The sequence below is a fragment of the Limulus polyphemus genome, unplaced genomic scaffold (genome assembly GCF_000517525.1).
Source record: "Limulus polyphemus unplaced genomic scaffold, Limulus_polyphemus-2.1.2 Scaffold870, whole genome shotgun sequence".
Classification (NCBI taxonomy): domain Eukaryota; kingdom Metazoa; phylum Arthropoda; class Merostomata; order Xiphosura; family Limulidae; genus Limulus; species Limulus polyphemus.
The window spans coordinates 107,282-121,271 of record NW_013666480.1 but is presented as its reverse complement, the minus strand read 5'-3'; the positions used below and the strand labels follow the sequence as shown (position 1 = coordinate 121,271).

At 33.9% G+C, this 13,990-nt stretch overlaps 1 long non-coding RNA gene across 2 annotated transcripts in view; it reads right to left on the bottom strand.

Moving 5' to 3' along the window:
* Positions 1-1,023: 1,023 nt before the first annotated feature.
* Positions 1,024-13,990, bottom strand: part of LOC111086129 — a 15,881-nt gene continuing 2,914 nt past the window's right edge. Inside the window, exons 1-2 of one of the 2 annotated variants that reach the window (XR_002610894.1) lie at positions 10,890-11,618; positions 1,024-1,492 (exon numbers count right to left, since the gene is read on the bottom strand). This is a non-coding gene — a long non-coding RNA (uncharacterized LOC111086129). Of the gene's footprint in view, positions 1,493-10,889; positions 11,619-13,990 lie in introns of those variants that run through there. The other variant, XR_002610895.1, reaches the window with a different exon arrangement.

The window sequence follows — 13,990 nt, the reverse complement described above, 5'->3', positions numbered from 1 at the left end:
CAAACAAACAAAAACTGTATCAGTCCATTTGTTGATTTTGAAATACATGTGTATTATATTCTTGCATTATATAATAGGTAGTGTCACATAACAAGTATAACGAAAAACTAAATTCATGACTTTAGTAAGTTTAACTGAGGTAACGAATTCACCAAAACTCAAACTTTCAGTATTAGAGCTTTCGTCCCTTTTCCAAACCGTTTGCATATTTACAAACACGAAAATCCTCTGTTTTAATTTGTTTACCCTTCTCTGTTTACTGATTTTAAATACACATATTTCATTGGTTTGCATTTTTGTAACAGGTCATGTCAAATAAGTATTTTGAAAAAATAACAATCACAACTACAGTAACTTTGACTTAGGTAATATATTCATGCATAAACATACAATATTAGTGATTATGTTCTTTTACGAAGTGTTTACGTATTTACAGACACAGATCTTCTCTCTATATTCTCGTGTTTCTAATTTTCCATTTAGTGGTACATACTTTTAGGCCCAGTATGCTCAAAGTAAAAATCAATACATTCTTTAATCAAATCATTCATAAATTCCAGATGATATTCTATACTTTGAACAGAACAGTAATTCCATTTAAGGTGTAAATAATATACATTTGAAACTGAATTTGTGTGTGTAATATTTATGTGTCCGTTTATAATCTAATGTATTTTTCTGCAAATAAAAAATATTTGTCAGCGTCACAGATTTCAGACACTAATTTATTATTGTGTTTAAATTAACATTTCATCTAAAGTAGGCTTGTTTCTTAATAAATACAAATTCGTACAGCATCTGGTGAAGCAGGCATCATTGTATATGATGTGTCAATGACCAATACACGATATTGCAACTCGTGGTCTCTACACAGAGTTACTTTGCTTTAACTTCATTAAAAAATCCAATATTAACTGCCTATGTTTTGCTTAGGTCTGAATTATCATATTTCACTGTTTAGAATTATCTTGTATGAAAGACCTAGTCACTTTTCTAAGTTCTTAATCTGTCTCTTGATTGGTTGGGAGAAATGCATAAAGCTGGAGAATGAATTTTTCTTTCAGTTCTTCAAATGAAATTGTAGAATGTTCTGCTTCACATAAACTAATCAGCAACTGTAAAAAGAATAATCCTTGTACTATTAAATACACATTGCTCTAATAAGTATATTCAGTAATGCTGAAATTATCTTTGTTGAATTAAATACAAATAAATATAGTTAAAGTAAAAATGAACCTATCCAAAGATCTATAGAAGTGCAATCGTGAATGAACCGGTGGTAGTTATTCATCATCTGATGCATTGTCAGTATCTAAGACCCTTCTTATAAGAACAGAAGTTTCAAGAGAGACCTTTTTGAGCCGATGGAGGACATCATCTTCATCAATGGTGTCTACTTCAACTTTATTTGATGGAAATCGGAAATGTTTCTTTTTATGCCACCTTGTTTGTCCATTTCAAAACTGATTTCACTCACAATTTGTGATCTGACCTGTGAAAAAAAAAATACGAACACTAAAAACAATATATAATTTACACTGCAAACGTATACTGAATACTTACATGTTTGTATTCTTTAAGATGTACAGAGTTTCTACTCAACTAAATGTGACTTTAAAAAAATCTCAAGTTCATATGTGTTGTAAAACCTCAATAATATTGTTTTTCACATAATATTTCAAAAATGAAAACGTTTCATCATGAAAATAAAAGCCACAAAAATGTGTTATAACTGTGTAGAAGGTAAAAGGAATATGTGCTATTATCTAATATTTTACGTTTTACTTCTCATATTCTGGAAGTGCAATTACACAAAATCATAACAGCAGTAATTAAAGTATTTGAAATATATTTCTGTTTAAAATGCACTGAAAATAGTAAAAAATGTGTTTTTGAGTAAAGTTTATTCTAGATACAGGCAGTACTTGTTCTTGACAGTTTGTTGAGATCCGATCTTCATCTAAATTGAAAAGAAATCACAATCAGATAAGAAATCCTTGCTCTATGAAAGTTAGTGCAATGATGAATAGCATAGCAGTTGTTACACTTGTTTTCCACCGGTGCAGCCCTAGTTCAATAGCTTCCTTTGTGCTAATACCCAGTGTGTTAATGAAGTAAATGTAATGTACAGATCATCATATTCAACTGGGGAGCGTTTATAAATCTTGCCTTCTCATTCTTTTTTATTTAATTACATAATACGGATTGGTTAAAATTATTAAGCCCTGATGCAATGTAAGTTTTATATGTTACATTGCTCTAACAGCGCAATCTAATTTCTACACATTCGATCACTTTTCATGTTATCTGCATAATAATCTTCACTTTCAACAAACGAACTCCTTTTCTCTGCCATCTATACATACTTACTTGCACTAGAATGCCTATATGTAAACAATAATAAAGATATTTCATATAACACACCTATACCACTATGTGACGGTGGATATTATGTGAATCAATCTAACCCACCAGTGCTGAAAAGGAAATTGAAAGACAAACTAGACTATTTCCCTAAAAGTTTTATTCAGATTGTGTTACAGATTTGATCCTCTGGAGAATTGAGCAATTCATAGGGCAAATTTCAATACTTGATTTTGTGGCGCTCATGTGAATGATCTAAGACAACTGTATGATGATAACATCCTCATAGATAATTTCTTGGAAGAGCTAATGAGTGAATCCATATAGCATCACATAGTATCAGAGTCATTTTATCTTTGACTAAGAATGTTTCTATATGACATAGTTGTGATGATCACATTGAACTGGATGCTGGAGCAGAAGAAGTAGCCAACAAAAGTTGCTGAAATGACTAATCTTGCTCCACAAAAAACATAATGCTCAATGGCAACACCACAGTCTCAACATAGATGTTGTCTAACAGATCTACAGCCACGCAAGGCCAGACGTCATGAAGTAGTCACCATGATTTTCAAAATGAGAGCATGCCTTTCCAGGCACCACTATGCTACCACTGCAGAAGGAAAAGCTCCCATAAAGATGAGTAGAATGTAAGAAATGAAGCCTGTTTAACTGTAGCTTACCACATCATGTTATGAGTCAGGAGCAGTGGATGTAAATTACATTCCAGTCAATGCCAAACAGCTGCAAGAAGAATGATAACAAGCAAATGCTTAAAATAAGACCCAAAACTCGAGCGCTTTCGAATAATTGACTATTCTTCTACAGTTCTTTGTTCTCCTGAAGAAGAATAATCAACTATTCGAAAGCGCTCGAATTTTGGGTCTTATTTTAAGTTTATTACACTTTATATTTGATCCTTTGTGTAAACTCTTTTATCAAGCAAGCAAAGGCTGTCACTATAACTGTATCACGTTCAAAACAAATGAGAAGCACCTCAACACAGTGACAAGAACTTAACAAATCGCTAATTGGATCTACTAATTTGTATGTTGGTCCAGAAGGGCACTTGAGGAGAACAACAAAAACATATCATCACTTATACACAGGTGTTTGCAGGTCCAACAAAATAACAGCGGTATTTGAAGGAACATTGCCAATGCTTACATCAAGTGTACGTTGAAAAATTGGATAATACAATCTTCAGAAAATGCTTGATATTCCTAGTGGTAATTGTAAAAAGAGAAATGAAGCCAAGGTTCAGCATGGAGCTTAAATGGGTGAACACAGGAACATGCATTTATCTTTTCCCTTGTTTGAAATGAATACATATATTTGTTGCACAAAACCACAAACATAGAGAATTATGTGGACGACATTCTGACCCACACAGCCAAATGGGAAGACCACCTGAATCAACTCAGAGAGCTGTTTGGGTGAGTGAGGGCAGCAAGTCTGACCATCAGACCATCTAAGTGTTACATTGGTTCTTCTGTGCTGGACTTTGTTGGACACAAGGTGGGCGACCGACAGATAGCCATGGAAGAGAAGAAGCTAACCCACATACAAGATGCACCAGCTCCGACGACCAAACAGCAAATCAGATCCTTCCTAGGGTTAGTGGGATACTATAGGAAGCTCATCACAAACTACACTGAAATCGCTGCACCACTGACTGACCTGTTCAAGAAAGGCCAACCAAACAAGGTGAAGTAGAGACAACCACAGTAGATTGTATTCCATAAGTTGAAGAAAATGTTAGGAAGTTCACCAATCCTTAAAATTCCAGACTTCAACAAACCATTCGTCTTTCTGACTGATGCATCAGACGTTGGAATTGAAGCAGTACTTCTACAAGAGCATGTAGACGGACTGTTTTCCGTCAGTAAAAAGCTGTTGAGTAGTGAGAGGAACTACTCTGTTATTGAACAAGAGTGTCTAGCCATAATATTTGCCATCCAAAAATTCCAGAACTACCTCTACGAGAAGGGGGTCATCATCCAGTTGGACCATCAGCCCTTGCAAATATCAAGAGCTGCAAAATCGACGGTGCAGGAATCATGAAGTAGGTGTTGTATCTCCAAAAGTACCGATTCCGCATTGGGGTCACCAAGGGACCTCAAATGTTGGTGCAGACTTTGTGCATGAACTGAAAACAGTCTTTGTATATAAATATTTTTATTTGTAAATATTTTCTTGGAGGGGGGTGCTTCTTGTTAGATAGAAACGACTGTTTCCATCTTAGCTTAATGCGAGTGTTATGACTTATATAGTTTGTATAGTGTAAGTGTTAACTTAGTTATTTTTAGAAGCGATAGTTTATCGGAAGTTTGTTTATGTATTTTTTTTTACGAATCATATGTTGTGTAGTTCAATAGTTATGAATTGGTGATTATTATATTATTGCGTCGTGTTACTAGAACCTTCTGAGTTTTCTCTTTGTTTTAATTGAGTAGTCTTGCATCATAATAACTAGTAGCGTGTGGGACGTTCTAGACCTCTGTCAGGGTATAAATACGCGTCAAAAATGTTGTTTGATAGATAGATCTAGGCTGCGTGATTATGAGTTCAGCCATAAAGAGCGTATATTGGTGATTTTTAAAGTAAAATTATCACAGATTGTATTGTAATAACAGAGTAGAGAAGAATAATTCTTCTTGTCAAATTTTGTTCTAAAGTGATTGAACCAGCCTGTGCGGAATTTGACGAAAAAGAGACAATTATTTAAAGTTCTGGATACAACTGTGATAACCAGCAGTATGACGAACATTTGTATATACGTTTGACTTGTTTTAATATATTATTTTAAAACAAGAGGACTGTGTGTTGTTTATTTATTGTTAAAGTTTATTGGCAACAAGTCACAGACACTTACTGTAAAGAATCAAGCTCATACATAAAAACTGACAATTTAGGTGCACTGAAAAGTTTACATTGGTTCTGTATGCTAGATCTGGCTTCTAGCTTCTGGCAAGTCAAACTTACAAAGGATTGCATGAATTCTGTATCATGTTATTCAGCGAGATGATGGTGCTTACACTTAGAGGGCTGCATTGGGAGAGATGGCTCATTTGATTTTGGTCGCACATATCAGGACACCACTGAAAACTGGTTTAAATTTGAAAACCAGAAAAGTGAAATATCTTGGTCAAATGCTAAGCAGGAGTGGAATGACCATATTTACATCTCAACAGCTTAAAACCCATAAATGTATGGCAAAGAAGAAACTTCTTGCAGTTATATAATTTGTCAAACATTACCACCATTATTCATTATTTCAGTGATTTGACTGATCTAGAAAATTTAATTCCACAGATTATTATATGTCGTTGTATAACACTGCTGAGATGAGCAGCATGAAAACACTGATGAATTATTTCACCAATTGGTGAAAGAATCTGCATTTGTAGAAGAGCTGAGTCCTGGAAGCTGTGAAACAGTCAAAGCAATAATGACAATGAATTATATAAACAGTGACAATACTGCTTATGTATGAATGTCAGAGATGACTTATCAATAGCCTTAAGAAGAGTAACGAGGAACTCAGACATAGTTTTGGACATAACTTGTACAAAAAAGGTGAAGTGTGACCGTCACAAACCAGCAAATGTAATCCTGATGATGTAACTAAATGATTCGTTATGAGTGCAAAATGATGTGCTGTACAATTCTTACGAGCCATGATTGCCACTTAGTGATGCACTTACTGATCCTTAAATCTCTAAGGTTGAAGAAACTTTGAACTGGAGGTCACAAAGGAGAGCGACATACTCTTGGAAATGTTGAAAGCAGGTTTTCTGGCTGTATTAGCAAAAAGATGTTGAGAAGTGGTATAGACACCGTATCATGTATGCTGCTCAGGAATAAAACTGGGCACATCACAAAAGACTCCAAGAGAGAATTGTACCGGCACCAAAAACTAAATAATTAATCAGCATATTCTAATCATTAGCGATTATTTCAACTTGTGAACATGACTTTAACGTTAGTTTAGGCTCCTATATTCGGCCTTTAAAAAATAATTTTTAAAAGTTGGACCTAATAAAGCCCAGAGATAGGAAAGATGAAATGTGGTAGTTGAAAATTACTAAACATTTATTCTTCTATAACGCTAAAAACCAAGTTTCGATACCCGTGGTGTGGCTTATTTCTTAACAACAAACCAACTAACCAAACCAATTGTTCATCTTTATTTTATTTTTCTGTAAGCAGATCATTTCCAAACTCTCGTATTTCGTCTTTAGACTTACCTGTTGGGTTAAGTTTCATTTGTAAGTACCACATAAGAAACTATATCGTGTGAACTTTCACCCTTTTAAACTGATGACATACAATTGTCTCTAGCTCTTCATTGGATTGTCTTCAGAATTTAATCGCTAGTGTGCATTTTGTGTTTCAATGTTGCCCCCCCAGGACAAACATTACCCTTCAACTTAAAAATATTGAAAATTTAAAATATTTCCGTTTTAATATTGCATTATGACTTTATGACTTGCAAGCAGTTAACATATATGTGTGATCATATATGACTGTCTCTGACTTCTCAGTTGTTGATGTCCAGCCAATTAGCATTGAGGAGTCATGCTCTACCCCAACTTGCGTATGTTCAGGAAACGAAACTGTTAACTACATGTCCTTAATTTAATTGGATCAGCTTTAGAAGTAAAGGATTGAATACTTGACCAGATTTAACATTAAATGGTCATATATAGCCTAAGTCTCTTATCACTTAGTTTATTGGCTTTTCGACTTCATATAGATGTATTGTGCTTTTGTACATTTGGTTTGTTCCATTTTGCTGGTTGATATTCTGGATTTCTGATTTATGTACAAAATATATTTTCAAATATTATTTCCTCCAGACCAGTGAGAAAGTTTCTGCCATTCGTATGAGTAATATTTGTTAAAACTACCTACAAAAAAATCCCTGTATTTTTCTGCTCACTTCGTTGAATTTACCATTACAGTAATCCAACTTTTGTATTTCCTATTATATCTCTTACGCCAAGTGAGCATTCATACTATTTTAACTCTTTATAAAAACACACTAATTTATTCAGTTCTTTCAACCTTGATTTATTGCAGTCTGATGTTGGAATCCTCAGGGTATACAGATACAATATTACATGTTAACTCAGCATGAATTAAGATATATGGTGCTGTACTTATTAATTAGACGGCTAGTAGACACAAAAGCGTATCAACTTCAAAAACCTTCCTTGGTTGCCAGGCAGGAGAAAGCGATTTTTTAGAAAACTCCTGGCGGCGTGTCTTTCGAAGAGTCAATTAGCAAGTTGTTAACCTGGGCTATGGTTTTACTTCTTACGTACGCTCTTCAAGTCCGTCGTTTCTCAGATGGTTGTGTTATGGGGCTTGTTGGGTCACATTTTTCTGCATAGTTAATGACCTGTTTTGTTGCTTCTAGTAAATAGACTGTTTTATTAGTCATTGGTATAGTACGCCGACTTTGTGCTCTTGAGATGCATAAGTATTACACCGATTTATTCTCAAGCAAGCTGAACATGCTTATTATAAACTAAAAATATATTTCAGTGAAACCGCTGGTCTCAGCAACATTCAACAATGTAAGAAAAATCCAGTTTAAGCTCGTTAATATAGTACATTTTGTGATTATTGGAGGTAAGGATGAATCACGATCATAGTAAGACTTGCGACACAACCCAATTGCTTTGACTCAGATATTTTCGCTGTAATCTAAAGGTACTAACCAACATTACCTGAATAGTTAATCATTTCATGCTTATTCCATATTTGATTTTTTTTTATCTGTCTGAATGATACAAACATCGTCGAATCAAAATATTCGACTGTCTAGCCAGCAGGTAACTTAAGTTTAAATTCTACACCGTGTATATAAAAAAAAAGACAGCCACATATCCGACGTTCAATGCAAAACAAAATCCTCGATCATCTTATTCGTTTACTTAATGATTTTATATTGTCAGTCACGAGCTTTAACCAAGGCCACGGCATGTGCGAATTGTTTTCGACGAGCCTTTCACAATGTAAGAAGTTCTTGAAACGTCAATACTACTTCAGCAATACAACCTAAACACAAATGTGAATAGAGACACGTTCACACAAATAAGTTTCGTCTGCATAAACTTTAGTGAGAAAATTAACAAATTTGATAATTTTCTATTAAAAACTTTATTATATATTTCTGACTGGCTAGACTCAAGCACTTTTATATGTTTTCTGTTTCGAATTGTTTTCACCTTAAGTAATATAGTAAACTGATTTCTATTCTGTGATCTCGTTTGGGAAGTAAATTATTGATGTGATAACAAAATGTGACCGATCATTTAGCTTCAATATTATTATTATTATTATGTTGTTGTTGTTTTCATTTAAACAGAAAAGTTACTTATTTCGTTGATTTGTTTGCTGTTAAGCACAAAGCTACACAATGAGCTATTTGGGCTATGCTCACCACAGGTATCGAAACTCGATTTTTATCGTTATAAGCCATGGGGCTTACCGCTGAGCCACCAGGGTGGGTCTATTTCGTTGATCGAACTTGAGAAATCAGGTGGAACTATAATTCACAGTGTGACGTTCTGCTTCATTATAGTGGCAAGTAACCGCAACTGTAGAAAATATACGCATTTTAGAACACTTGACACGAACACTCTGGACGACAAACAATATTATGATCTTGTTTCTCAGTTGTCCACACTAAAACCAATTATTTTACCACTTGAAACTGGAAATAAAAAAATAATTCAAACAATTGAGTAAGATATATATATATATATTGTGTATGTGTGTGTTACGTTTTAGAAGCGGTAGTCAGTAACACAGTGAGAAGGACAAAATCGGCGCAGTCTTGAATGTGTAAATATAGTTTGTAAACATTCACACCTGGTCGGTGATTTCATTTGTATTTCATGAGAGTGTACTGGAACTGATAAAGCATTGCTAATGTCAGGTGTGGTACTATATTTTCTCCGTGCATTAAATGATAAAGTGTGTCACCTTTGCCACACAGTAAAATAGCATTCGTGATGAACAATTATTAATTAGATATTCTGTACCATAGAAGAAGCGTCTTGCGAAGAAAATCAGATTTTTTTTTTTTTAGAGATAACGCTATTTTTGATACATTAAGTTAGAAGACAGAGATAAAAAAAACAGCAAACTTTTCAGTGCCCCAGCAACATACAGCCTCCCGAGCTTAGGATAAGATGTTGCTAAAATGACCTCGAGAATTCCATGTGTATTATGATGCGACCTTAAGCGCTCGAGCACGATTAACATGACGAATACACGGATATATCTGCTTTACAACAAGTTTTGTATTGACAGTTGAATTTAGTTGAACAGAGTACTTGAATAAACAGTGGAATTGTTGATGGGGAGAAGGTGGGGGGGGGGAAGAGTGTTTACTTGTCTTCATCACAATATACAAACAATCAAAAAAAACCCAGATCATTCATCCAATATTTTAGCTACGGTCAAACAAAATACTCTGCATATACTGTATGAGACAGAGCGTAAAGGAATTTATTTTTTACGCTGATTTAAATAACATATTAGACTTTGTTATGATTAATTTCAGAAAGCAAAATAACTAGATTAACTTAAACAAAACAGAAAAAAAATCGAAAATTTAACCGCCATATTCCTTACGCTTTCTTTAAAATATATATTTATGATTCGCGTCAACCATACACTCGTATATTTTTTTCACTCTCTCTTACTTCTAAACAATGCTCGATTTTAGTCCTCGAAACAACCAAAGATTATAATAAACTTTTTTATGTAACTATGCGATTTACGAAGCTGTGAATTGAGTGAAACAAACATAAAAGAACACCTCGTTTCTTCGAAAAAAATGTCTTGGAGCACCTTTTTTTTACAGTGAAATAACACACACATATGTATATATATATAGTCACTCAGGAATGTATTATTACTGGTGGTCTCACAGATACTTCGGTGCTCTTTGAAGGAGCACCGCTTGGTAGTTTTCGAACAAACAGCACTAAATTTGAATATACTTGTTTGCTCCACCGAACTTCCCCACCCTGGGGGAAGTAGAAGCTGCCCTCTAGATCGTGACCCTCTTTCTCCCGACCCATTGTACGCGAAAAAGAGGAACGTGCTTACGCTTTCCCCGCCGTCAGTCGAAGACGTGAGCTTGCATGTATTCATGCGTGTGTTAGTGTGAGCGCCCTTCCAAGATGGCTTCCTCGTGACCCGGCTAATACAAGCGAAGCAGACGGTGCGCAGAACTTGAGTAAAGGTTTGGTCAAAGCGTTTGTTCCCTAGACGAGGCAGGAACTTTATGATAAAGTATCAGTGATCAGCTAATATCGATTTCAGCATAATGTTGTTCATTTACCGTCAGTATTAACAAGTTGACTGTTGCACAAGCTTACTGCAGCTTCATCTATATGTATACGTGAATCAAAGACTTGTAAATACACAATGCCGGTGTGTTTTGGATCGATCTAATGCTCGACTGTGTAAGGGCCTCAGTCACTTCCATTTTACCTTACCTTCCAAAGTAGGCATTACTTTCAAGTTTCAGCTGAACTGCTCTGTCTCCTTCTTCTTGAATGTAGCTGTATGTTATTCAGCACAGCGAAGAGTATTTACACTCAATTTGGACAGCTAGTGAAGTGCCGCCATCTAAACTCTTGGTAAAAACAAGGTGAGGGTTTGTACAACACGAATGTTTTAGGTCAACAACGTTCATGTAGTACCTTTTTTAGTGACGTAATGAACGAATATGCTTTTACTGAAACAGAATATCGACGTGTGTAGGGTAGTATCTTATTGTACTTTTACAAAATATTAGACTAATTTACTAAAATACTTAATCAGGTTTGTTTACCAGATGTTGGCATATTTTTATTATCTTAATGCTCTGTGATATACTTATAAAAAATGCACAGTATTTCCATGGCGCTTGTATAATATGAGTATATCAAATGTGACTGTACACTTCTTACTTCCCGGGTTTCTTTCTTGTGATATACATGTAATAGTTGACTTCTAATAGTTATGCTGTCCTTATAGAAATCATATTATTTCTGATACTGCCCTTATTTGAATCATATAATAGTAATATCGAATACTGCCTTAATGTGAATCATATAATAGTAATATCGAATACTGCCTTAATGTGAATCATATAATAGTAATATCGAATACTGCCTTAATGTGAATCATATAATAGTAGCTTTGTATAGCCCTTTTTGAATCATATAATAGTAACATCTTGTTGTTGTTTGGAGTTAAGCGCAAAGCTACACAATGGGCTATCTGTGATCTGCCCACTACGGATATCGAAACCCGGTTTCTAACGTTGTAGGTCCGCAGACATACCACTGTGCCACTGAGGGACAGTAACATCTTGTAGTTTCCTTATTTTAATTATACAACAGTAGCTTTTTGAAGTGCCATTATTTGAATCGTATAAAAGTAACATTGTATAGTGTCCTTTTTTAGACTATATAATAGTAACTTCTTATATGTTCTATTTTTTGAATAATATAACAGTAATTTCTTGTGTCGCCTATGAATAAATGTTTTTACTGTTTGAAACTGGTATTTTGTATACTATAGAACTGTAGGAGAAGTAATCTGTATTTTTGAACTTTGTTCTATACCTTTTTTAAAGGAAAAGATGACCCACCAAAACATTTTAACATATTTTGCAAACACGAATTGTGGTAGGAACTCATTTCTGTTAATCTTTGAATCACATGTGTGCAGCTCTCAGCCATAAAAATTATTCATTATGTCATGTATTCGTTACATTCTGTAATATCCAATCAAAAGCTGTGTAAATCATCATTTTCTGTCTTAGCACATAAAACATCCATAAAATTTTGAAATTTCAAAAACTCTATTAAACCTTGTAAATATGTGCATTCAAGAAGGGAATAATTAGCTAATAAAAACCAAATATCAAAGACACTACATGTAAATGGTAACAGAATCTTTCTGCTTTGAAAGAATAACAGTTCTATATACATTCTGCCATGAAATATTAATTTAATTTCAACATAAACTGTTTAGAAAAATTATTGTACTCATATTTACTCTAATGAAAGGTAGGAGTGTGCTCATTCACAAAGTACACTGACTATATTTGTGTGTGCTAAACAAAGTCAGCCATAACTTTGACATAATAAAGCTAATGAAACTAATCTGTATGCACCAATTTTATTCAAATGAAATATGGTCTAACACATGTGGAACATGTTACTAATAATGTGTTTATCTTATATCTATTTGCACACTAGCTCTATAGCAACAATACGACTTTTAGCCATGGCCCATGATGATGCATAGTTCATAATATCAAGTACTACATTATAAAATTCAGTACTTCTTAAATTTTTACCACAAGATGCTTCTACTCTAAAGCTAATTTAAGTATTATTTAGATTGAGCAGGTAAGGAGGGGAATCTCCAGTGTCACAGCATTGCTCATTTTACTCCAAAGATCACTATGTTGGCAATCAACTTGTAATACATTACATAGGAGGTTATTTTGTAGTACTATTCAGTGTATTGTCAATACAAATTTTGATTAGACTCGCTTCTTGGTCAAAAAATACGGTGTGTTAGGAAGTTGAGTTGCTTACATCTTTATCTAGTGGCTTCTACTTTGGAATATGACCTACTGCTATAAATTGACAATGTAGCAAAATTGTTTATTGCCCTTATGAAAATGCAAACTGTGAAGTAAAGTGAAATTATCTTTAAGCTCTTTTATATTAAAAAAGCCGTATGGATTACTGCTGATATTAGATTTAGAGTAGAAACATCTTGTGGTAAAAACGCAAGAAGTACTGAATTTGATAATGTAGTACATGTTATTATGAACTGTGCGACATTATGGACCATGGCTAAAAGTTGTCTTGTTGCTCGAAAAGTACTGTAATTCACAATTTGCCTATATTTATGCAAGTCTCCTGTGTTCCTACATGAAGTTGTGAAATGAAAATAGATTTTTGCACTCAATATTTCATTCACAGTTCCTGACTGGTTAACAACATAGGCTTCTAACTATTCACAGGTGAATAATATTACCGAAAAAATGTAGTGCTGAAAATACGAAATCTGTAAAATGTTTATTTTATTATTTTACATTAATAGAAAGACTGGTGGTAATTTTGAATTTCCTCTTAGAGTAAAAAGCCAAGTCGTGACAAATCCATGGAATCTTTTTTTTTTTTTTCCGCTTGTAAAAGAGTTGAGATTTTATCAATGGTGTATGTTCATATGTACAAACTTCAAATACAGAACTACTGAATTTCATAATAAATACTATGTTATGATACTTAAATTAGTGTTTCTCACAATAGTACAGTGCATTTTGACTGTTTGAGACTAATATTGATTTAATTATCTAAAAATAGATAATGGTGTAGGTTGTACTAATAATTAGTGCTATGTCATATAGGCACGTACATATGATTTCTCTGACAACATCTGAATAAATGTATTACTCACAGTTTTTAAGAACGTAAAAATATTCCAACTTTAACCACAAACTTTTGACACTGTGCAACAAGCCTCTGTTTATATATATATATATATATATATAACTGGCAACCTTTCTTATAATTCTGTGAGTGCTGGC